General features: G+C 41.0%; 1 protein-coding gene across 1 annotated transcript in view; it reads left to right on the forward strand.

Annotated features, from left to right (window-relative positions):
- The window catches only part of TENT5A (terminal nucleotidyltransferase 5A), a 53,298-nt gene that overhangs the window by 11,610 nt on the left and 15,931 nt on the right, over nucleotides 1-25,757 (forward strand). The window contains exon 2 of the mRNA XM_059842551.1: nucleotides 6,087-6,194. The gene's annotated coding sequence lies outside the window, so the exon portion shown is untranslated. The remainder of the gene's footprint in view (nucleotides 1-6,086; nucleotides 6,195-25,757) is intronic.

Raw genomic sequence — 25,757 nt, forward strand, 5'->3', positions numbered from 1 at the left:
AAGAGTACAGTAATGCCAGCTGTGTGACAACAAAACTCATGAAGCATATCCTAAGAAATCATGGGATTGCTTTAAGATTTCACAAGAATCAATTTTTTTTTTCTTTTTTAATTGCTTCAAGGTTTCTGAAGTCACTTCAGACTCTCAAGTGTTCTTTCAAGACTGTGAAAGCTGGCAATTTACTCATTTTAATGAAGGACACTTTCAGTAGACGGTGATTCTTCAAAACATTGAGAAGAGGAAAAATTAATGATAAAGAGATCACTATGATCTGGTTGCTTCAAGCTGCTCACTCTAGAGCTTTTTTGTCATAAATCATACCATCTTTCAAATTGTTAGGAAAGCATACTATGGCAAAGAACCTTAAAAACCAAGGTTTTGCTTCAAAGGATGCTAAGAAAAGCCACGTATCACAAGTTTTCAGTGGGCTAGACATAAACTGTCAAACTGACCCTGGAGTTCAAGGACAGAGAGAAAACCACTGTTTTTTTGTTTGTTTGTTTGTTTTCTTCTAATTGAACTTTGAGTACAGTTCTCTGTATTACTTTTTTGAATTTTAACTTCTTTTTTTTAATGCCAACTAGGAGCTTCTAACTAGTGACATCAACTTCTAACATAGTAACTACTGTACTTCTCTTCAGTTTGTACTGCTCCATTTAGGCTGTGTGAACTGCTATAGGGAAAGCAGCTTCCAAGGAACAGGAGATTTTAGCTGCCTCTAAATTACTGGAAATGTTCTGCTTATATGCCATAATGAAAGGGTACACATACAGGAGATGCTTCAGCAACTGCAATCTGCTGCAATTATAGCAGATACAGCTACACCAGGAGACCAATTTAAGTGAACAGCATTCAAAACACAAAGCTAGACAGTCCCTGGGGAATTTCAGCTCTTTTCTTCCTTAAGGACCAGTTTTCCCAGACATCCCTGGCCCTCTCCCTCCTCCTTCTTTTTGATCTTGGTGAACCTGTCCCAACTTATAGATTAAATTTAAAACTAAGATCTTCATCACTTGTGGTCACTGAAAATCACAGGGCACTTACAGTAAGAGCAGGGTTCCAGCTCCAGCATCATGGACACATTTCACTGGGAATAAAAGCATTTTGGGGCTCTTTTGGGAGACCCCTTCTGTCACGGCTCTCCAGGCTGCCTCTGCCCCACACCAAAGCCTTACAGACACAGCAAGCAGGGAATGGAGCCAGCCTGGGGATGCTCCACTGAGCACGGGCCTTGTGAATTTGATTCAACTAGTGAAAAAAAGTTATTTCTGTGCAGATGTACATTGTGTACTCATAGCCACTAAAATTTCTAGTTCTGCAAAGGAAAGGATCTCCAGTGTTCACAAGCTCCTTTAAGAAACTTTAATTTCAACTAAAAAAGTATTTCACTGTGGCCCCTCTGAACTGGTAAACATCTAGAAAAGTGGACTTTTTTGACACAGCTTCTACAGTTTTAACTTCATAGGGCAATCATAGCCATTTTTAATTTTTGATATTTTGAATATACTGTTCTGCTACGCATAAACAAAAACAATTTTCAAATCACTCACAAAGAGATGATTTATTTGTCCATGAAAGCATATAGATAGAAGAGAAATTTTATGCTAAAAAAATTGCCTAGTTGAAAATTGTGAATGAGGGAATAAAGAAAGAAAACATTAAAGAAATTATGTTTTGACAGACATCTACACATAATTCAGAAACAATTGACAGAATCTTGTTCAAATTTTTAGAAGTGTCTCTGGGCTGGGACCAGATTTAAAGAAGTTTTAGTCCCCACAGTGAGTTGTTTTTCCAGAATGTTAGGAGGATGTGAACAAAGGGATTATTATAACAGTCACTGTCAATAAGAAAAAGCTAAAGTGTATTAGTCCCTTCAGGGGAAGAAAGTAATATACTACAGGATTTTGCTACTGCATTAAACAAGTGCAAGAAAGGTGTTTCAATTTTACATAAATCTCCTTCCTCCCTCAGAACTGAAAATAGGCTTTTCTTATTTTATCTGCTTGTTCTCTTATTGCAGGATTATATTTTCATTACTGGAATTTCCTGCTTATAGGGTGACATGCAAGCCAGGATTTTCTTGGCTGTTACCAAACTATTTCATTTCTTGTTGAAGAAGTGCAGAACAAATAGTGGTTAGAGGCTGGTGTTGGGCTGCTCATTCCTTCACATTACTTCTCTTGGGAATTTGTCTCCCTTCAATACCACAATGTCTGAAGAATGTCAGACTTTTCCTACTTAGAATTATATGGTTGCCTTCTTGCAAGGTACAGAGTTTCTAGGTAAACTTGGCCATATTGCTCTGCATTTGAGTCTTCTTTTTGTCTTCTGAATAAAAATGAGCTCCAATAAGATCAAAGGCAATTTTGCAGCTCAGGAAAAAAAGCAGTACTGCCTTTTTATTCTTTCCCATGTTTATTTTGCTGCCAGTTCTCTTTGAAAATGGCCCTTTTTTGCCAAGGCTACAATTTTGCTAAATGAATTAGTATTATTACTAGGCTTTGTTTATTTGCACAAGTGGAAAATGAAGGATGGGAAATAGAGAAGTGAAAAGACAGTAAGAGATAAAAAACAAGAGACTATCGAGAGAAAGGTGAAGTGTAGCCAAAGCATGTGCCACACACAATCATTCAGCACTTTGGCAGCAGGTTGGCCCCTGAAAATCCTCCTGATGGACCCACTGAGGTGCCAGACCTTCGGGGCCCCCTGACAGAGACCTGACCCTTGCAGCCCTTCAGCTCAACTTGGGGTATCTTGGGGAGTGAGTTTCACTGGCTGCCGTGCTGAGAAGGTGTTCTGTCAGGCTGGGCAGGAGGAGTAAGGCCTTGCAAGTGCAATCCAGAGCTCTGTGAGACCAGCACAGGGAGCAAGTGGCACATGTGCTCCTGTCTCTGTTCCTGAGCAGGATGCTGAATTTGCTTCTGAGGGGATTGTTGCCAACTCCCATTTCACGTGCCTCAGTGAGATTCTGAGAGCTACAAAAGTCTGGATCACTTCAGTCAGGTCCTCATCCTTCAGCACGCTGCTAGCCAGGAAATAATAAATTAGACATGGCTCAATATGGGATTCTGTGACAACTGAGGATAGGAATCAGTCAGGACCTTTCGCAAGCTTAACAATATGCTAGTCACTACTCAGGGCTGCAGAGAGAGCCCTTCATTTTTAAAGCCCAAAAGCCTGCCATATGGCCAGCATAAACTGCATGCTTCCTCCGTGTGGTAACCAGCTGAAAATCACAGACTTGTGCAAAAAATGCAAGGTGGGGTAGTCCAGCCTCCTGCTCCAGGCAGGAAATTATTCAGGGCCATGCTGAGTCCAGTTCTGAAAACCCTTGGGGACGGAGACAACACAGACTATCTGGGCAGCCTGCCACATTCTTTGACCACCCTCGTGGTGAGGACTATGTTGTCAGGATTGTTTAATAACTGAAAAATGTATCTCTTAACTAGAGAATTTTCTGTAAAATGCCTTCTTCAGAGTGTGGTATTTTCTGAGAAAATGGCAGCCCCAGAAAGCAAAGTTATTTAAAGAGTTTTAAGCAGTGGAAGTTTCCTAAACATGAGTGTTAAATGGCTTTACTCTTCCATTTTCTTCTAGGCATTGTACATACATTTCCTTTATTTCAGGGAAGGAAGCAGTTTATGACACCAGAGGAGTGGTCTGTAGGTGGAAACAAGAGTGTAAAAACCACATTGTAACAAATCTCATAAGAATGTCTGGCACCACTGTGAATTCAAGTGCTTTGGTTGCTGTCATCTATGTGCATGCATGTATCTATATAGATGTACACACACATATGCACACACACACACACACACATATATATATATATATATGGATGTACATATTTACATCCACATTACTGTAGATTCACATTCATTTATATGCATATATACATATATATATGCGTATTAACATACATACATATATATATACACACACACACACACATATATATATATATGGATGTACATATTTACATCCACATATCTGTAGATTCACATTCATTTATATCCATATATACATATACATATATATATGTATATTAACATACATACATACATACATACATACATACATACATATATATATATGCACACATACAACAGGTCTGCCAGCACACATTACAACTTATTCTGGGCAGTAAAGGCACCCTGGGCAGACCCAAAGACTACCAAGACTGCAAACAGTGTCACCTGCCAGCACAAGACAGGGCAGGAAGGGAAAGGGACATTGCAGGCAAGTGATGAAGCAGTGCCTGTACAGCTCAGTACTCCATAGATGGAGGTAGGCTGTTTCTTTCTCATGTCAAATAAGAGCTGTGGGAGATGCTTTTGGGATTCAACACCTTGGCAGGAAAAATGTCAGCCAAAAAGCATGTGCTCCTAGGTACTTTAGATGACCAAGAAGGAATATGGCATCCTGGCCTGTACCAGAAATAGTGTCACCAGCAGGGCCAGGACAATGATTTTCCCTCTGCACTTGGCACTGGTGAGGCCACACCTCAAATCCTCTGTTCAGTTTTAGGCCCCTCACTTCAAGTAGAACATTGAGGTGCTGGAGCATGCCCAGAGAAGGAAAATGGGGCTGGTGAAAGGTCTAGAGTGCAAGTCCTGTGAGGAGCATCTGAGGGAGATGAGGGTGTTTTACCTGGAGGAAAGGAGACTCAGGGTAGACTTTACTGCTCTCTACACCTGCCTGAAAGGAGTCTGTTTCAGCTGGGGATCAGCCTTTTCTCCTGGGAACTAGTGACAGGACAAGAAGAAATGGCCTCAAGCTGTGTCAGGGGAAGTTCAGGATGGACATCAGGAAAAATATCTTCACTGAAAGGATGGTTAAGCATTGGAACAGTCTTCCCAGGGCAGTGGTGTCAGCATCCCTGGAAATGTTCAAGAAATGACTGGATGAGGCATTTAATGCTGTGGTTTCATTGATGTGGTGGTGTTCAACCTAAGGCTGGACTCCATGATCTCGGAAGTTTTTCCATATTAATGATTCTGATTCTATGATAGAAGAGCCACATGGTGACTACAGGTGTGAGTGTGATGACTTTCTGCAAAAGCATATCACAAATAAACACATCTCTGGTGTCATGCCAAGCTTGGAAGTGTGTGGTGGCATAAGAGATTATAAATAGAAGCACTGGGACACAAACAGAATGACAATGGGCTGAAAAGGCTTCTGATGCTGGGCACTGCCACCCACACAGCTGCCATCACCTCTTCTCTCTTCCACTGGCCAACCTCTCCTCTTCTCTCTTCCACTGGCCAACAGTGCCAGACCATGTGTTTGGATTTTTCTACTGCAGACTGAGGAACAGACTGGCCTGAGAAATAATACACTCCTTTTTTTTTTTTTTTTTTTTTTTTTGGCTGATTTATCCTTAATCCTTAATGGTTTTCCCACCTGGCCCACATGGGTGCTGCACAAGCAGTTGTGTTGCCAGTGGTGGCAGAGAAGCATGAGGTGGTAGGGGCAAAGTCTGTGTGGGCCACTCCTGCAGACACACACATGCATGCTCATTTGGATTTCCATCACCAGATGGAGAAAGGTATCCTGCACAGTGGTCTGGGAGAGCAGTTCTGTGATGGAAGGATGCAGATGAGCATGTACGTGCTGCTTCCATGCCTTCTCTTCTCTTGGTTGTGCATGAGCTGCTTTGAGCTGTCAGATCACCATCCTGAAAATACAATTTATTCTGGACTGAAGAACAATCAAAACAACATCACCATTTCCCAAGAAGACTCATGGCAATTTTATGTATGTCAGATAAGCAAATCTGTATACATAAGTTCTCTTCTTGTCTTTTCATTGTTTCAGCCAGAAAGCAGGCATCTAAGAAGTGGATCTAAAGCAATGTCTGCCTATAGCTTGATCTCAAACACTGCCTTTCTCTTTAAACTTTGCAAAGGGGAAACGAGATTGTATTTATCATCAGTTGAAAGCTCAGCTGGAAGTGAAACAAATTAAATTTAATGAGGACTGCTTTAATTCTCATCATTACTGTCTGCTCACTGTTGTAAAAAAGTTTTACTAGCCAACTTAAAATGCTTAGATTAACTGTCTTTATTATTTTCGTGCAGGCAAATTCTTTTATAAGGCTAATGAAATTGCATCCCTTGGTATAAATGCAGCCATGACTTTATTTCACATGACACGCAGCCCTACAACATCACAGCAGTCCACAGCAGGTAAGTTGATATTAATTTATTTTTGTACTGTTATCACATAATTCTGATATACTGGAATGTTAAAAAAGTTCCTCAGCTCTGCCTAAAAGGATAGACAGTAACTTTCTACAAAACTTGTCACTGATGACATGAAATAGCATTGCTGCTTGTCAGAAAAGAGGCTGCAGTTCAATTTCTGTGGTTGGACATTGTAATCCAGAAAAAAAATTCTGTGTTTCTAATGGGAATTAAAACTATGTGACTAAGAGGACCAGGTGGTCCCTCACAGCAGAATCTTGACTATTGTTTTTTAGATTTATGTAGGGTTTCATGCCTATCCCAAATGTTGCCTGCTAGTAATTTCTTCTGCTATTGTTGCTTAAGGTCATCTATAAATGCAAAATGTTTCTCACTGGGTACTTAACAGCAGTAACCTAGATAAATATTTTCATTTACATAAACATTGTCTGAACAATTCAGAAAGTGTAGTAAACAGTCTCAAATCCCAGAAGCAATCTAGACATTGCAAGAATTACATTGTTTTTTGAAAAAGATTGATGTTCTACGTTATTTCATTGGTCATAGTCCAACACAAGAGGGTGGACTGATGAAAGAGATGCTTAACATGTCCAGGATTTGTGTTGCTTTCTTTTTTCTAACTGTGCTAATAGCTGAATTTCCATTTGTTTTTCAAATTTTTATGTACCCTTACGCAATAAAAGATAATCTAACTGGACAGGCGCAAACAGTGGGGACCAAATGGCTTTTAAAAGCAAATCCAGAACCAAAAAGCCTCTCTATAATTGTAACAAAGTACTCAAAAGGAATGGAATTACTTTCTGCCTACTGAGAGCACAAACATTGTTATTTCATTGGGAATAGACGGCCTTTCAGAGCTCAGTAAGTCTGCATGTGTGTAGCTGCAATCCTCTCTGTTTTGCTGTATATGCTCTTCATGGAGGAAATTTAGTCCTATGAGACCTGTTGGACTCAGGCCCTTCACCTGTGCAATGCTGCACCACAGGTAAATACCAAACAAAACTGGGCCCCAGGCATTTCAGACAGGCTAAAGCTAACAAAAAAGACACTAAATATGGGGTGTGGGTTGTTTGCCTTTGTTAACAGCAACATCTTGTAAGATCAAACAAGAAAGAGACTCTTTCTGTACACAGACACTTTGTCTCCAAGGATTTAGCTTTGTTTCAAAAAAGCACATGTATGTGAATAGATCCAGAGAGGTCTTGGGTCACCTCCGAGGCAATCATTGCTTGTTATTTGCATGACATGAGCCCAGAGTTGCTCTTTGCAGCTGGACATGGCTGCCTCCCCTACCTGTCCAGCCTGAAGCCTTGCAGATAATGAGGATTAAGTGGAATAGGTATGACTGAATATATCTCTGGCACAGGTTACTGACATGCTGTCTTCTAGGGCTGCCACACCAGCCTGAGAAAGAACGAAATAAACGTGAAGAGGTGAATATCCATTACTTGGAATACCAGTGTTCTGTTAGAAGAGAAATCCAGCATCCAGCCATTGACTGCCATTGTCTCAGCATGTGTATTCCTTCATGCCTTATGCCCTGTCTATGTTTTACAGCCACAGCATGTGTGTTGAAGCAAAGCTCTCTAAGCAATTGCACTGTTGCTGTGATCTGTTTATACTGAATCTCAGCAACTAATCCTTCTAATCCTCAAACAACTATTTTAGCCAATACTGTAGCTGTTCAGAATTAGTTGACAGAATTTGTGTAGTTCACACTTGATTTAAATAATCACTGTCCTATTTTAACTCTCCCAAATGAACACACCACAAATTCACTCCAAGGATGGGACTGCAGGCACATGCCCAGATGTATGTAGCCATTTATGTGCCTGTCTGTTTCACAGGTTTGCATTGTAATGTAGAACCCACCTATCATGTTTGGTGTTCAGCTTGGGGCACTTGGAAGATACTTTGATTTCAGGAAGCACTGATCACCCTAAAAGAACCAACTCCCTCAATAAGGGGCTCAGATTTTGCATCTGCAGCCACTAGTACTTTCTAAAAGATCATGGTGGGTGTTCTTCCTTCCAGCTGGGGGTTGTCCTGTGCTCTGTCACAGGACACAAGCAGGGATTAAGCAGGGGCCTTCAGAAGTTAGGGCTGCCTTGGCTTTACATGCTGAGTGGTTGCTCATTAGCTGGTGTCTCTTGGTTGTTCTGCCCACACAACTGTAGGTACATATTTTGTCAGCTCAAAGAAGAAACACATTTCCTCCTTTTTTGCTTACTTATTCTGTAAGATTAAATGGGTGATTACTGACCTGAATATCCTACAGTCCTTTTCGGAGGAGATAATATTTTTTTTCCTCTCCCTGTGAGTTGTGCTGACTACAGTAATTCCAGCCTCCCAATCATTATTCCACTGGTTTGAAACAGCAGTTGTGAGTTAGCTCCCAAACTTGTACCCAGGCATGAGCATTTACCTTTCCTCAAAGCTACCTCAAATACTTTCAGATTTCTCAGCTTTAACTGGTTTTGCCTGCTGACTAAAGAATTCAGACCATATAGTGATTTATTTTGAGTATTCAGTGATTGCCATAGGCTTTTCAGAGATTGACTGACCAGATACTATAAACTTATATCTATACTAAATGCTAGGAAATGGATTAAACATGATGATCTTTAAGCCTGTTTTCGACACTGTCTCCAGCTAGTGAAGGAGCTCAGGCCCAGCTGCAAAATTAAGCTAGTACAATTTTCTGATGACAACACTACTAAGTTAACTTCAAGGGGTACAATCCATCTTTCCCAAAGTATTTTCCACTGAATTAATTTCCTACATCATCATATTGTAAAGAGACAGGAATCTACTTATTCACAAATTGTTTTGAAGATTCTGAATACAAAGGCAGTGAATTACACTCATTTTATTGCTCAAATTGAGCAGAAAGAGAAGGTCTTTAATCACTCATAAAAAATATTTTACTGCATTTAATTTTGTGTAGCACTCCTTCTAGGTCTCTGACATATTGTCCAATGCAAATCAATAAAATAAATACTTGATGAAATAAATATTTAAACAGAATGAATGTAGGTGGGGCAAGAAAAACTCTAATTAATTATAGAAAAGGAACAGAGGCAGGATGAGTTGTTTCAAAAACAGGGGCAGGGATTAAGACCTAGGAAGGTCCTGCACAGAGTTTTTCAAGTTGAATAATGTTCTGTTGCTGTGTCTAGATCTGAGCATGCATGCTTAGTGAGCAGCAGGGACAATGTGATCAGGTCTGTGTGGCTGAAAGGGAACCTAAGCAAAGAACAAAATTTTCTTGCCCATCATCTATTTGCACATTGGCAGCTCTGCCAGAGGCATCCTCTGTCCATGACTCTGTGCAGGATGAGACAATAATCTCCAGTCCTTCTGGCTTTTCCACTGGGGAAAGCAAACTGGGGAGTGGAAAGATAAACTGCCTAGGGCTGCCCCACACCAGAGCAGAGGAGACTGCTGCTCTGTGCTTTCTTTTCTTGAGGATGTCCCTGAGTGCCACTGGACATGTGTGCAAGAAAAGGCAGCTGGTCATCTTCAGATTATTTTCTCTGGCCTGTTTCTGTGGCACACTTTACATCAGTGTCTAAGCTGACAAATGCAGGCTTAGAGGACAGCATGCTAAACTGAAGAAATCCATTTGGGAATGGTAAAATACCTTTGAGCTAGAGGTTGTTGTCTTGTGTTATTTCAGACATGAGTTGGTGCCTTATATTCCCAGCACTGGTTAACTATCAATGTTGAACAATTATTTAGAAAGGCCTTTTGAGTCTACTGTCTTGCTAACACCCACCCCCTCCCCAGCTCTAGCAATCAATAGCCTGCTGAAACTCGTTCTTCTGGACATTTATTGCACATCTCCTGACCAAAACACTTAAATACTAATTCAGAAACATCCCAGCTAAACTGTCATGACACTCAATAAGGCTACATTACCACAGTTTTGTCAGGACTTAGAGTTGTTTGTCAAGTGGAATTAACTGTTGGGATTTTAGAATCACCCAGATAATATTGTAGTGGAGAAAGGAAAAGGGGAGTTAATTTATGGCAGAAAAGAATCACTCGAGGGAGGTCACTGCTGTTCTGCACACTGGTACTGTTTCTACATGTTCCAAAAGAAATTATGTCAACTAGAGTCAAAATATTTATGCTTTTACTGAAATGTATGACTTTTTACTAAGACTGAATAATCTCACAATTATCATTTTTACATTGTCAGTGTACTTCTGCAACAAAAACAATTTCAGACACCCAACCCCTGTGATCCAGATTCTAAACTGCACTGTTATGCCAAGAGGAAAATGCTGGACAAATGCTGTCTTGAAGGCACCAAAAGGGCCTTTGCAAAAGAAGTTGCTGATCCCCCTTAAAATTTTCTTTGCTGCTTTGCTTACACAAGTAACTAAATAATGGACTGAAGACATGCTGCCTCCAGTGCATAGCAACACTGTAATACTTTTCTACGTTAGGGTGAAAGTCATGTAATTAATTTGTCAAGGAAAAAACTTATCAATAACCAGAGTTTTTGGCTTGCACAAAGTCACACTGAAGTGCCTTCTCTGCTGGGTGAGCAGTAGGAACACATGGTCTCCATTACTGAAATTTAGGGTTCCTGTGTCAGTTTAATATCCTGGTCCAGGCAATTTTTGCTCACTTTTCTGTTAGTGAGTGCCACCTTGGATCATCCTTTCATTTTGAAACTCGGGCATGTGGATGATGATGAGACACCCTTCAGTGAGTTCATTCTCAGCAGGCTCTGTTGGTGACCACCACTTACCCTGTGAAGACTGCTCTGCCCTGTGCCTAGAGAAGATTCTCACACTCTGTCCTGAATCCTTGTTTGGCAAAATCTCCCAGGGAATAGTAGGAGTTTTAACTGAATGAAGTTTCTGGGATCAAACCACAGATAAATTATGTTTGTTGCTTTGAAGTCATATGGTGCTTGTCTGATAATTTTAAAATTACGAGTTAAGACTGAATCTGAGAAAGAACAGGACACTAAATTATCAGTGTAGTATATAGAAAAAAGACCAAGATTTCCAATGCAAAACTGTATTTTTTATGCTAGTGTTTTCAAATGAATCAGCCTGAAACTTGGCTACAAGTGGTAAAATATGCCACTTTGAGCTAATGAGCTTGTAGTCTCCACACTTGTTTGCTACCTAGCAAGCAGGGAAGCCTAAAGCCTTAATTAATGTCCTTGTGATATTAAGAGGCAAATAACAAAGCAGCAAATCATTTTACAGAAGTGAAGACAAAAAGGCTGTGGGGAGCATTGGAACAGTTTTGTATGTTCCTATGGATTTCTGCAAAACTCACAAGCAATGCTTTGAAAAAGCAGGGAAAGGAGAAAACAATTCTGGCCTTCTTTTAGTTTTGTTTGCAGTCTCCGGCTAATTATCCCATGTAAGCAGTTCATTTAATGGAGGAGGAAGTTAGGTCTATTAAGTTGCCCAACTACTTCAATGCTGAATTTATTGCAATGTTTGTTTTAAAACAGATCTGCATGTTTCATATAAAATACTTCCAGATTTGAGGTTGTTACTTTCCAAACAACCCAAAACTCAGCTGGTTTGTTACATATTTAAATTTCAGTTGGGTTTTGTTGAAAAGTTTATGAGAACTTCCTCTGTACTCTAAATAAAGCTGAGCATACAAGTGAGAACTGGAGTTTCTGACTTGGCCAAAAGTTACATCTATCTGAGACAGCAGAGAACTATGGACTCTGCAATAAAAAGCTGATGAGGTTCTCAGAGCACAAGGTGTTTCCTCATTTCTGACCTTTCTCTCATTGAGTCAGATACAGTACTTGCCAAACAGAGCTTAATTCAGGTTAAACACAGCCACCATTAACTTTGAGAGAATTGTCACAGACCAGATTTCCAGTACAGAGGCTCTTCTCTGCCTGATGACCCATATTACCTAAAAACCATATGATTTTTCTCCATTTCCCAACTTGAAAAATGACCATAGGTATAAACATTCTGAGCTCTTTGCCTATCTGGGAATTTAGATCTTTGAGGAAGTTAATGGGATTACCCAAGGGATGAGGGACTTACCCACGTGAGGAGAGATTTAGGAGAGCTATCCCCTAACTTGGCAGTGATGATCTGCATGTGCGTCAGGAACAATTCAGTTTGCATTACTCCTACTCAGCCGCTCCACAACATTAGACTTTAACAGGCTATTCTGGGAGAAAAGGAGTGCCTAAAAGGCAGTGGTTTTTACTCTGGTCCCACATCCCTTTGCCAGAGCGCTGGTGTAGTGTCAGTCCTGCAATCCCATGGAGCAGAAGGCATTGTCCTCTTTTTCATCCCTAGATATCTGGTTATCCTGTGGCTACAGCTTTAGTTCTGGCACCCACAGCAACTTCTCAGGCAAGAAGTTTATACTTTTATTTTAACATTTTAAAAAGTAAACCTTCCTCTGAAATAACGCTAAAAAGAGAAAAATGTGGAGTTTTCTTTGAGAGGCAATATGAAGTGTCTTAGAATAGAAAGGCTGAAAACCCTGTTTCTGTTAATGACATTTTGTGAAAACAGAGTAAGAATGAATCAGAATTTTAGCCAGGTCTGAATATTCTTATGTCAAGTGAACTTATGCACTGATGTTAAAAGTCAAAACAGAGGACTGTCTCTGATTTGGTGTCTGAAAATAGAGGCATTATTTTCTGTAGTACAAGCAAGGCCATGCCTTTTGCTGCCAACATGTTTTTTTATTTTTTCCCAAATCTCTAAAGTGTTAGAGTACTACAATGTAAAAGCAAATATTAGTGTTTTAAATAGATGGATTTATCTATTTAATAAGTTTCTGCTGTGCATTTGCCCTTGTGTTAGATATGATTTTAAGTATTTAAATGTTTTTGTAAGTTTCATGTTCTTTACAAAGTCATTTTGCATAACTGGCTGTTTTGGTAGTCCTAAATAAATGTAAACTAGAATAAAGCCCAATTGACTAGCTAGAAAGGCCAGATACTTGGGTTTTGCCTGGGGAGCCCATGTTTCTGTGCATCTCAGGGTGATGATAGCCAGATGTTGAAGGCAGAGTGCAACACATTCCATGTAAAAGGTGTCTATACCTTGACCATAGTTCAGAGGCAAGTTGGAAATTCCACTCGGCTCTGAATACCACTCCAGCTCATCTTCCTAGATACAGAGGGGACAATTCACTACTTGAGGCCTAGACAAAGCCAGGCTCCACACAGGGAGGCTAGGACTTCAATCTCTGAGAGTTTACTCAAATTACTAGTGGATACCCATTATGACACAGAAGACATAGTAAAAGCTGAAGTCTATGGGGATGCAAGCAGGTATTTGACTCTACAGTGGGGCAGAGGAATTTAAACTTCTAACATCCTCCAAATTTGTATCTTGACTACAATTCAGCATCTGAGTAGACAAAAGAGATGAATTATCCTTGGGTCAATCCTGGTCCCCTTTGTCACACCATTAGATACCACTGCTGTTGGCTGTGCAGGCAACCTTGGCACAGACACTGAGGGAGTAGAAAAGAGAAAAAGGGGTGGAGAATGACTAAATATAGCAGTTGTTGTATCAAATAATCCAGCTGCCATGGTCTCCCATGAAGGACAAGGCTGCACCATACAGGAGGAGGTAAGGGGAAAAAAATAAGGGAGGTTTGGCAAGAACATCCTCTTAGAGCAGTGCTGTTTTGCAGAGTTGCAGTACAGTTTATTTCTTTAAAGAGTGATGTCCCTTTGACAGTACTCTGAGGGTACTGAGATGGTGCTACCTGAGCTGTGAGTAAGCCCTGCAGGTGGCCACCTACCCTCTGCTGGGGACTTTGATCAGCACCTGCAGACAAGGTCCCAAACCGGCATCTGGCTCCAGCACCACACAGTGGGATCCTCAGCTCATCTGAAGGCATTTCTGAAATACTTTGCTTAATCATCTTCCAGCAGCTGCTTTAAAATTATTTCAGAAAATCAAAGTAAACATCCCTTTGGAGTGAGTAGGTTCATTCTCCTGGATCCCAGGGAAAACAGGCAGGAAGAAAAGGAGCAGGCTGTAGTGCTGCTGGCTAGGCACTGTCAGCCCAGCCCTGCTGTGCAGCACTTCTGCATTGCTTTTCAACAGCTTGCCATTCCATTCTAAAAGCCAGTCCAAAACGTCCAGTTTTACTGACAAAATTTTGCAAAATTTTGGCTTTTTTTGGTCAGAGATTGAGCAAACTGATTTCTACTTCACAGTTCCATTTATATGGAAGATATAATGCAGACATGTGATTCTACAGCTTTCATTATGTCTGTCCCTGTTTTGGCATACAATTTGATTTATATGTTGTCTTTTCTCATCTGTAAACTATGTATTTTCCCTTGTACACACACATTCATATTAAAGAAAACATGAGGATGAACTATGGTTTAATGAAGCAGGATGTCAAGACACAGTAAAGAAAAAAAAAGGAAACAAAAAGGAAAAGACTTAGCAGAATAAAGGCGAGATTTTTTTTCCTTTGGTGACAATAAAGGGTTCTGACATATGGTTTCTATCCATGGGAACAAATACACTTAACCTGAAAAATCCCAGAGAAATCTGTGTGACCAATTTCAATTCAGATGAAAAAAAACCTTCCAGAAAATAAGCAAATGTGCTGTTTGCAGTGCAACAAATGCCTACAGTGCTAACATGAATTGTGAAATCACTGGCTGTGACTGATCAGAGTTCATTAAAAATAAATCTTGGCCCAGCAGTTTTAATAAACAGAATGAGCAATAAAGACAGCAATGATTCACTTATTTCCCATGCAGAAAATTCTGATTTTGCATATTTCACTCACTCAAAGGATTTCTGCTGAAGAAACCTGCTTCTGGCATCCAATGTAAAAGATTCAAGTCTCACCTGTTTGAAGGAAAGAAAGAGATGGGAGGCAGCATTTTTCTCAATACTTCCAAGCCTTTCAAATTTAACTTTTTCTAGAATTTATGTTGTCATTTAAGGCTTTGTGGGGCGAAAAAAAAAAATAAAATCAAAGTTGCATTTTTTCTTCTGCCTGATGAAGAAAATTTGAGAACACAGGTATAAAATAGAAGGCTTTGCTCACTCTCAGTGAGGACACTCCCATTGAGAACAACTCTGCCTGGTGGTTGAAGGGCTGTTCAAGGGGAATCAAGTTCTACCTTGGCTGGAGAGCTCACCACAGAGAGGAAAGCCAAAGCAGTTTGGGAAATACAGACTAACAGCATTGTGTATCCATCTCATGGGGCCAAGGAAGGAATGGATTAATGACCTGTGCTGGAAATAGAGTCTGCATTTGAATGCTCTGTCACAATGTAGGCTAAGAAAAACCAATGGAAGAGGCATAAAAATTAACAGCACTGTATTGCTCAGAGGCACGAGCATCAAGGTGCTAATGCTGCCCCAGAAATTGGCTGCTGAAGTGCTCAGACTTCCACCCAGGGTGGAGTGGCACTTACCAAAGCTGAGCACAGCCTGGACACCTGCAGTAGTGCCACAGATCTAATCTGGCACAATCTCCAGAAATCTAGCTTGCTGTTTCCTGGCTCAGGAAAAGGGGAGCAGGTAGCACAAAGCCACAGCACCTGGGTGAAAAGGTCACAGGCTTCCTCTGTATTTTTCACTGTTATTTTAATTTTTCATCTCATATAAGAGGAGCGGCAACTGGACAAAATCAGTTCCAGAACATGGTAACATCTCTGTGTTATTTAAGGCACACACAATCCAAAACAAGTATGTCATCTACTAATCTACTCTTCTCTGGCACTGGGACACAGAGAGCAGTGCAAGTGGGTGGACCTTGCTGGTATTATGGAAGTCCAGTTATAGTAAAACTGAGAAGAGAAATTGATGCGGTTATTAATATTCTGTTCCTCCCTGCCATGTCTCTTTCCTTCTCTGCCACCTTCCCTCCCCACTGCTATCTCCACACAGTTGCAAGTCTGGTTGCACTCTTGAGGAGCAATAATCCCCACTACAACTCCTCTGAACAGACATTTCATAGCTCAGGAGCCCAGTTCTTGAAAATTATGATGGCAAATGTCTATCAGTAAATACACTATCAACAGCAAGCTCCTCCATCAAACTAAGCATACAGAAAAAGCTGAATATTGGCATGGCAAAGCCAGCTGCTCTAAGCCAAGATGGTCGTGCAATTTCCAGTCAGTCTTTATCAGATCTTCCACATTTGGGTAGGGCCAGTGCCAAATCCACTGGGGAGTCAAAGAGACAAAGGTGTAGTCATCCTGGTCTGAAGCCCAGTGGAGTGGGTGGAAAATCACACACTGGTCTCAACGTCCTTTGTAACATACCTGTAAGGGGGGAGGAGCAGAGTACTCTGTGAAGTACTCTGGTGACCTGCCATCGTGGCTCTGGGTTTGGGGGAAATGCCTCTTCTAAATCAAAACACTTGCAGTGCAAGTGCAAACTCAGAGTGTGCGTGCAAGAAGTGATGCCTGGAGGGTATTGGTCACTTATACCCTAAGATAAATGGCTTTAATAAAGTGACAATGTTTACTTTTCCTTTGCTGCAGCAGAACACAGAGCACCTTCATGAAAGGTCACTGAGGTTAAATAAACTACACTTAGTCACATACCTTACAGCTAAAACCAGGGCTGCTCCTGTGCATGAGATGGGGTCCTTGCTATTCTCCTGGGTATAATAACTTGTGCAGCTTATTGTTCTGCACCTTGTATCTCAAATTAAAAAAGGCAAGCAAACAAAAGGCTATCACGTGAGGTCAACAGATGTGTTGAAGGGTTTCCATATTCTGATGACCTTTCATCACTGGGGTTTCTCACATACAAGGCTTTGAGCCAGAATTGATCCTACAAGCCAGCTTGTGCCCAGAGGGATACATCACTCACCTGTTTTCAGGACTTCTCTTTTGAAATATGATTTTGTTTGCTATTTTCATTCATTTTCTCACAAAATGGCAACATGATGAGTAATAAATGAGGATATGTCTTGTAGATTTGATAGTAGCAGCATGCCACAACAATTTCTGTCCTTTAAGCTCACCAGAACAGGGGTGGTTTTTTAGTCTATAGTCTCTTTAGCTGTATGGCCTACTCATTTTGCTTTGATAAAGATCTCTCTTTACCCACTGTAGGCCTTAGATGAAGTACAATCCATGTTTATCAAATCCAAGGAAGACTGTAGGGAGATGAGAGAGACATGGCTGTGTTTTTCCACACAACCTGATATGGGAACAAGCACTCCCGTAATGTTTGCTGACAGATGTTCGAGGCTTGCAAAAAAAAAATAAATCTGCTTTCAGCTGATGGCTTCACCACCACTTTTGAAATAAGTGTTAGTTCCAGGCTCCTGAGTTCATGAGGGCAGAGAAATGGCAGGAGGAAAACAGATTGAACGGGTAACAAGGGGGAAGAACAAAATGGGAAAATAAAACCTTGGTGCTGACAGAGCTGACAAATGTAATATCTCCTGGACAGCAAGGAAGAAAAAAAAATAGAGTTGGATGTGAAAGAGCTGGAGCAGTGACTTTCAAACAGCTGTGTGTATCTCTGAAGCTAAACCACCGTGGAGGTCCAAACTCCCCACCAGGCCTTGGACTGAGTATTTAGTTGCTATATATGTACCCCAACAGTGCTCAGGAGGAGCTTGGGGTGGATATCCCCCCTCAGGGCATCGAGAGGGTGTCTCTGAGGCATGGGCCATCCTGGGGCAGGATGGGGACCTGTGCTTTTGTGGAGCCTGTACAACAGTTTGAGCACAAAGGGAAGTGTCTGGGGAGTTGCTGACACCAGCACAAGGTCTCCCATCGGTTGATCCAATTTACGAGCCCTGGCTGTGGCTTGGGGCATGATGCAGCCCTGGACAAGAAGTTCAGTGTGAAAGGCCTGGATAATCATGGATGACCTTGCTGGGATGAACAAATTCACCAAGCTGTCTGAGTCCTGCTCATAACAGTGGGAATGAGGCAAATCATGATTTTGAATGTGAGGTGCTGCATGAACCAGGCACATCAGCAGACTTCAGTCACTTCTGAATTCTTGGCTCTCTCCTAGGATTGGTGTTGCATCTGGCATAACCAGGATTTTCTCAAAGGCTACTAAACTTCCCAGCTATAGCCTGAGCAACTGGAGCATGGAGAGGAGGATTAATCTCAAACAAGGAGACTTCATGTCACTGACAGTTTGTTTGGGTTTGTTTTTTTCTAATTAGGATGACAGAGCTATGTGTGTAGGAACTGGAAATCCTGCGAGTGTATCCATTTCAAAGCACAGTTGGAAAGGTTTTCTCTGCTCATGGACAGACTGTAACAACACCAGTATGATCCTTTTCTGTCTTCACTTCCTTCTTCCCCTATCCCAAGCTGGCAGGAGTGACTGGAAAGACAACTCACAGTCTTTCTCAAAATTTCCATTACCTGGCTTTGTCTTTCCTTTTTCCTTCTCATTTTGCCATCTCAGATATCTACAAAAAGGTAAAAAAAAAATCTTATTTAATCTGAAGTTCAAAGTAAACTAGCTGTGCTATCATCTTGCACATATCCCTATTTTCTCTGGCAGCGTGGAAGTATTTGTTTACTCACTGTGAGTGTTGCAGTGATTTGTGTGTCTACTTTTAAAAAAAATCGAATCAAAGGATTAATAATATACTACCAAGCAGCATTCCTCTTTGTAAAGTTGCATCCATACCCCAAAATGTTATATGAGTAGCAGATTCTGAAGAAATGAACTTCTATATGAGACTAAAAAAGGTATTAGTTTTCAGCTCTAACAACTCTTGACATTGCCTGTTTAAAGTTACATGTATGTTGTTTATGCACTGCTATTATGAAAGACAGATTAATTCAATAAAAGGGAGCAGCACATGGTTTTTTTTTTTTTCCTATGTGCAACACTTTTTACAAATCACATTCTCTAAAAGACAGGCAAAGTTTAAAAGTTTCCCTTTTCTGTGGATGAATCATGTGGCCATTTGAATAGACTGGACTGATAGGAATTCCAGTAGCTTGAGCCCTGTATACCAGATAGAATGACAGCAGTGCATAACAAGAAGGAGTGTATCGTGTGTGTGCATCCCTCCACTCACAAATCCAGTTCTGGCATATTAATACTAGACAGGAGGGAAAAATTCTGGATGAGGAACTATTCATCTCATTGTCTATGTGGCTGTGGAGGTAATTGTGATGAATTGCTCTAGAATATTTTTTGAATTTTTTTTAAGCACTTCGGCCCTACATTTTTTAATTGACTCTTTAGCATTTTATTAAAAGGTACAATGTTTTCCCAGGGTGTACTGGAAGAAGAATGTCCCAAAATGGAAAAACTAAGTACATTTTCCATTATTTATGCCATCGTCTCTGCAAACATAATATGCAGAGCAGAACTCTGGCAGGTGTTAATCAGTATATTTTCTTTCACACCAGTAGAACTGCTTCAGTTTATACCAGCTGAGAATCTGGCTCTGTATATTAAATAAAAAAGTGGGCCTGGCTTCCTGATCTTTTGTAGTAGACTCACAAAACTGTTCGTTATTGAGCTGTGGGCTTGAAAAGCAATCTCACTTTTCAGTATTGGCAGCAGGCTGAAGAAATGGGAACATGGTGTGCTGAGCTCCTGGGTAGAAGAAATGTTTTCTTCCAAACTATAACAACCTTTTTGGCTATCTGAAGAAATATGTTTAAACTTCCTTGCCAAGGAAAGGTGGGACACTAGCCAGTTACTACAGGAAGGCTTTGAAGATGGAGGGAATAGTAAAAGGGGGAAAAAATTAAAGAGGAAAATCTTCTTGTTCCCAGATGGGTAGCTAAGGTGTAACCATTCTTCTCTCTGTTTGGGATCAGAAGCAGAAATTGGCCTGATACGTGAAAATCAATATTTTTTTTTTTTTTGGTTCCTTGAATCAGATGTTGTGTCTGGTTTTTACATGACTGCAAGATTTTAAAATAAGTCCAGTAAGTTTTCAAAAGCGCCTTCAGGAGGTATTTCTGACCTGGACATGGTTCTGGACCAAGCTCTTTGAAAGTTCATGCACACTACAATTTGCTATATTTGCAAACTATAGTTTGCACACTATAATATGATTTACTATCAGTAAATCAATTGAAACCCTGCCTGCTATTCCTGCCATAATGAGGAGAAGAGGCAAGACATAATTTTGGGGAAGAAATAGGGGATTCTGGGGGAAAACAGGAATATTATTTTAGCAGAAATGATACAAATGCACATGCGTATTAGTGATAGAAATCAATTTGCAAACAATTGCTTTTGAAAAAAAATAGTGAAAACTTAGGTGGAAGTTGGAGGAAAACTCTGGAGCTGTAGAAATACGTGCCCACTATTTATTTTTTCTAATCCTTAGACAAGCTTCTTTTAATCAAGACAATTACTCAGGATAAGCTCAGAGGGGTACAGGTTCCTACTCATTAAAACATGAAACAAGGCTCTCATAACGTGAAGCTCCTGTGAGATCTTAAGCTTACAAAAAGTGAGCTTTATATAACAAATTTGGGGGGAAAGGATACAAAAGCTTGATGGGTTTGAATGTCAAAGTCTGGTGTCCACTGACTGAGCTTAGATGTTGCAATTGCTTGTTTTGGAAGGAATGTACTTTTGCGTATACTGAGCACACTATTTTAAAGACTAGATCTCTCTTTAATAAGCATTATTTTGTTACCCCAGAATTTTAGTCTTTCAGACTGATCTTTAAACTAGGTTTTCTGTTTTTAGAGTTTGACCTAAACTCCTAAATAGCTCTATTATGTCCAGCGACCTCATTCTTATCAGGTTTACAGGTCAGTGGTGAATTAAGCAGCTGGCTTCCTGCTAATTAATCCTATTTAGTTAAAGAACTGGTAGACTGAAGTATCTTATCTCTGTTAAAAGGAAGTTTTTACATGACTGGTACCAGATTACTGTTATGAATGAAAATCTTTTGCAACTCTGGAATATAATACATAAGCAGAAAGATAGAAGAGCAATAAAAGAGGACAGCATACAAATGCTGTCTTGTTCTTCAGGGTTTCCCTATGACATGAATGATCAGAATTATTAAAGCACCCAGATGGCACTTTGAAATTGCACAGTCCCTGCCAGGTGAGTCCAGGTGTCTTGTCAAAAGCCCAAGTCTCCAGCTGGTGTGACTGTAGATGGGAGAGGCAGACAAAGCCAATGGTATATTTCTGTACACAGTCCTTGTACCACTCCAGAATAGCAGTGGCCTGGCAGAATTGAAACCTACTGTGTGTCAGGAAGCCTCCACCAAAATGTCTGATACTGAGATTGCACAGCTTGGAGACCCCAGTGGAGCCTTTTTTATGTCAAGTTTTGAAATCAATGGGCTGAATTAACTGAAACAGAAGGTGAGACCTTGTGGAAAATACATGTGAGTCCAAAAAGAGGAGTGCATTCAATAACTATACATGGGACAGCAGAAATGTATTTGGTGGTTCTAGTCCTTGTTGGGTGAGCTGTAAACGTACCAACAGGTTTACAGCTGCTTCTCTTTTATTGCTTTTTCTCTTTTCTTTTTGCCTTTAGCTTTTCACCACCATTATGCCTTTCATGCCTTACTGCTTGGTCTTGGGTGAAGAAGTGGGTGAAGTGTGTGAGTGGCAGTGTTCACCCTGCCCACAGGCATATCTTAGGAGGGGGGCAGAGAGGGAGAGGAAGAAGGAGAAGACAGAGTTTATAAATGACCTTATTTTTACTGATCTTGACGCATCACATGGAATTTGCGGAACTACGTCTACCAAAAGTACGCATTCAACAGGACAGCAACTGGCACAGGGGAGCAAGATTAGCTGTTCTGGGGAAGCGCTGAACAATGGATGTATTTTTGCCTGAGCTGCTCAGAATAACCCCCCTGTGCAGATCTTGTGTCACCCATCCAGCAGGCTTTACTGCCCAGAGCTGCCAGTGCCCTGGACACCCCGGCTGCAATACCCGGCTGTGAACAAAGGTTGGGCAGGTGCCACTCCCAGAATGCTGGTAGGAACAAGCAAGGGCTGTAAGGATGTGTGGTCACTCTGGTCAGGATGAGGAGGACCAGGGTTGGGGGAAGGCCATAAAAACTAAACAACTAGAAGTCAAATAATCTATGAAGAAAGATTATTAAATCCTGGGTCCACTCCTAGGGGCACTGAGGTGTTTTCCTCTGTTGGATACTAAGAACAAACCCAAACACTTGTGGTTTGTGCCACTTCTTAGGATTAGGATCAGAATAGTAAATACTTGGTGGATATTTCAGATGGAATGGGGCAGAAACTGACAGATGCCTAATGGTGACTGATGCATTTGTATTATTCAGGGTGAGTAAGAAGTTTAGTTTTAATATTTTGGACATGTCAGACACCAAAAGAAGATGTATGTTTACTAGCTAGAGGAAAATAAGGCACAATTATTAAGTAAAAAGTATTAATTTAGGACTTCAGCTCCACTAAAAACTGTTTTAAGGAGCTAAACATTCCTCATTTCTGCTCCAAATGGCCAGTGCTGGCAAAAGAGTGACCATGGTGTCCAAACACACGAGGCCCAGGCCTTAGGGAGCCATGATCAAAACCAAAAGGAGACAAGGAGCTCTTTGCCTGGGTTGTCAGCAGGCTGACCATAATGTAGCAAGGCTCTGAACGTTAAGAAAGGATATCAGTATGTGAATGCAAAATGATCCATTAAATTACACGTTTTGTGATGAATTGCTACTGTAGTCTGGTGTCCAAAACTAGTTTAAGGAGCCTCTTTTTAACAGCACAAGAGATATGTGAAGTTAATATCTTCTGCACTAAATTTGCATTGAAAGACCAGAGAAAGTGTAATTTCTTTACACAGGAATACAAACAGATACACCAGAAAAAGAGATGATAAATAAGAGGGAATTAAAATACATGACAAGCTGTGACTGTTCTTTGTCTGGGCTGTGTCTGAGGGCTGCAAACATTTTCCTCATTAGTGGGTACAGAAGCTTTATGAACTGCACTTAAACGTAGGGCATTTGTGCAGCAGTAAAAAACAGGAATTCAAAAATGGTCTCATCTAAAAAAATAATTTTTGCAAACAAAAACAAACCAACAGGAAATCAGATTCTTGAAATATCATCAGCATCTTTTCTATGTGGCTGGAGTCAGTCACTTTTGCCTTTGAGGACCTCAGGTTCGCTGTGCTACACTGTATGATACAGCCTAACATGTGAAAAATACAATTAATTGGAGCTAAGCTGAGCTAAGTATACCCAAGTACACTTCTGGCTTTCATCATGTGCAGTTAAAGCACTGACCTATTCAGTTCTAAAATGAGTGTCTGGGTGTTTTTTCATGCTTCTATATCTTAAGATCATCTGTGAAAATCAAAAGAGTCAGTTCTGCGTGGCTCCCTACCACACAGACTTACTGAACAATCTATTCTGGAACTCATGTACTTCCAAAAGACACATAAACCTCTAAGCCTTAAACCAACTGACTGCACATTTACTGGCATGGTTATTTTTAATTCTCCGCCTCATTTTGCACACCAGCAATAATCTCATGCCTGGCAAATTGGGATAATCTGGCTTAAAAGTTCAGCTGCAGCCATGTTAAAAAGACCAGAGGAAATGGATAGCTCATCTCTGGAAAATGCAGCCCTTTGGAGTAACGCCAGAACTCCTTAAAAACAAATCAGCTCAGGATTACAGTTTGTGAGAGGCAAAATGGCGAAATAATTTCCAGGCTGTGTTTTTGTCCCACTACTCCCATGCAGTTGTTAGCAGAGAGCAGTTTTGCCCATCCCTGGTTTTGTGCATTCCCCAGGTGAGGTGTTTCGAAGGGCACGTGATAATTCTGTGCCTTTAGTCCATGAGCATGTAAACAATCGGAGGCAACCACTGCTAAGTAGAGTAGCTGCTGGAAGCGCTGCGAGAAGCCTCCTGGCACTTCCATCCCAGTCCCCGGCACGCCGCCCATGGGAGAGAAAACGTAGGAGGAGGCAGCCAGGGATGAAAGCTGGAGGAGCAGTTGCAGCTGCTGTGGAAGCAGAAATGGCATTGGTATTCTCCTCAGCAAGATCTGGGTTTCCTCTGCTCCTGGTGACCACCTCTCTGAGCATCCCACTCTCTTAAGCCTCGGGGCTTCTTTCTCCATCTGCCTGCTCACCTGCCCTGCTGCCTGCTTTGGGCTTCTCTTTGACTTGTCATGAGGTCAGTGGAGATGCAATGGGGGATGCCAGGGCCCCTGGCTCTTCACAGGACTGGCACAGAATGACATGGGGCTTCTTGGGCCTCTGGGCACAACCAGGGCAAGTGTGGTTAGTAATTAAACACTGAGCTTCTGTAAGACTGAAATTTAGGTGTGGAAGGTGGTGAACAATGAAAAGCTGCACACTTTGATTAACAGGAACATTGAGTGACTTTGCCTGCAGGGGATTGGCTTTTAAGAGATTGCTGGTTTACTTATGAAGATGATGTGATTTAAGACAGATGCTGGAAGGATGTGTGCAGCACCAGCATTTATTGGGCATCTGCTGCTTAACAGCAATCAAGGTGCAATTGTTCAGAGCAACAAAGAGCTGTAAATTATGTAGTGGATATTAAAATAACAGACAGATAAAAATGTATTATCTGCCTCAAGTGGGCACACAGTGTGATGTAAGCAGCAGAAAAGGAATAATGCACTTCTGCTTCCTTGCTGTGGATTATGATGTTGGATGGCTGGCAGAGCAACACCTACCACAGGGAGTTTTTTCACATGAAGCTGCCTCATCAGTGGGGTCACCAGAGACACAAGACTCCTACCAAAAATATGTCCTTGGATTGTTGGGAAGACACTGATGGGGAATCCACCCTCTCACACAGAGAAATTCTGTGTACTACTTCAAGAAATAATCCAGGGTTGTATGTGGGGTCTTCTGTGTAAAAGCACAGATTGTCTCTTCATAAAATTTTCTGTATGTAGAGCCAAAATCTTTCCCGTATTATTCTGGTAGGAATCATAGCAACATTTGGCATGTGGAATAGAAATCTTTCTCAGAGGCTCTGCATTAGAACAACAGGTCTCCAGGGCAAAGCAATATTTGGAATTCAGTGGCAAATGAAACAAATGCTATGCTGATAAATAAAAACCTCTGGGGGTTAATTTTGAAAACAAAGACTATTCTTCAGCAGAGGAACAAGAAATAGACTAATAATATTCCCACACCACTTACTCTGGTTTCATTTGCCAGGTCACCTTGCAGGAGCGTAACACTCGACAGCACTTTCAGATGCATAGTGGTACAATCACAAGAAATTTCTTAATGTTGGGGGAAAACACTTGAGGAGGAGTCTGGACTGAAAGGGAGATGAGGCTGTTGCACAGGATAAGATTAGGTTTGGATATGAGTAGGAGGCAAGCTCAGGGCTCTATTTCAAAAGGACTAAATTTCACAAACTGTTCTCTGCATTTTGGCTCAGATAAGCTTAGAGGATTTTCTCTGTGATGGGCAATATTTAAACATCAGGGCTGGAAAGGAAGGTTCCCCTCCCCGTTCAGTGCCTTTTTACAATCTCAGTGCTGTGCTGAGGTTACACACTGTGATGACTCCTCCTCACTCCTTAGCAGAGCCCACCTGAAGGTTTGCATATCCAAGGAACCTGTTCAGAAAA

The sequence above is a fragment of the Haemorhous mexicanus genome, chromosome 3 (genome assembly GCF_027477595.1).
Source record: "Haemorhous mexicanus isolate bHaeMex1 chromosome 3, bHaeMex1.pri, whole genome shotgun sequence".
NCBI lineage: Eukaryota > Metazoa > Chordata > Aves > Passeriformes > Fringillidae > Haemorhous > Haemorhous mexicanus.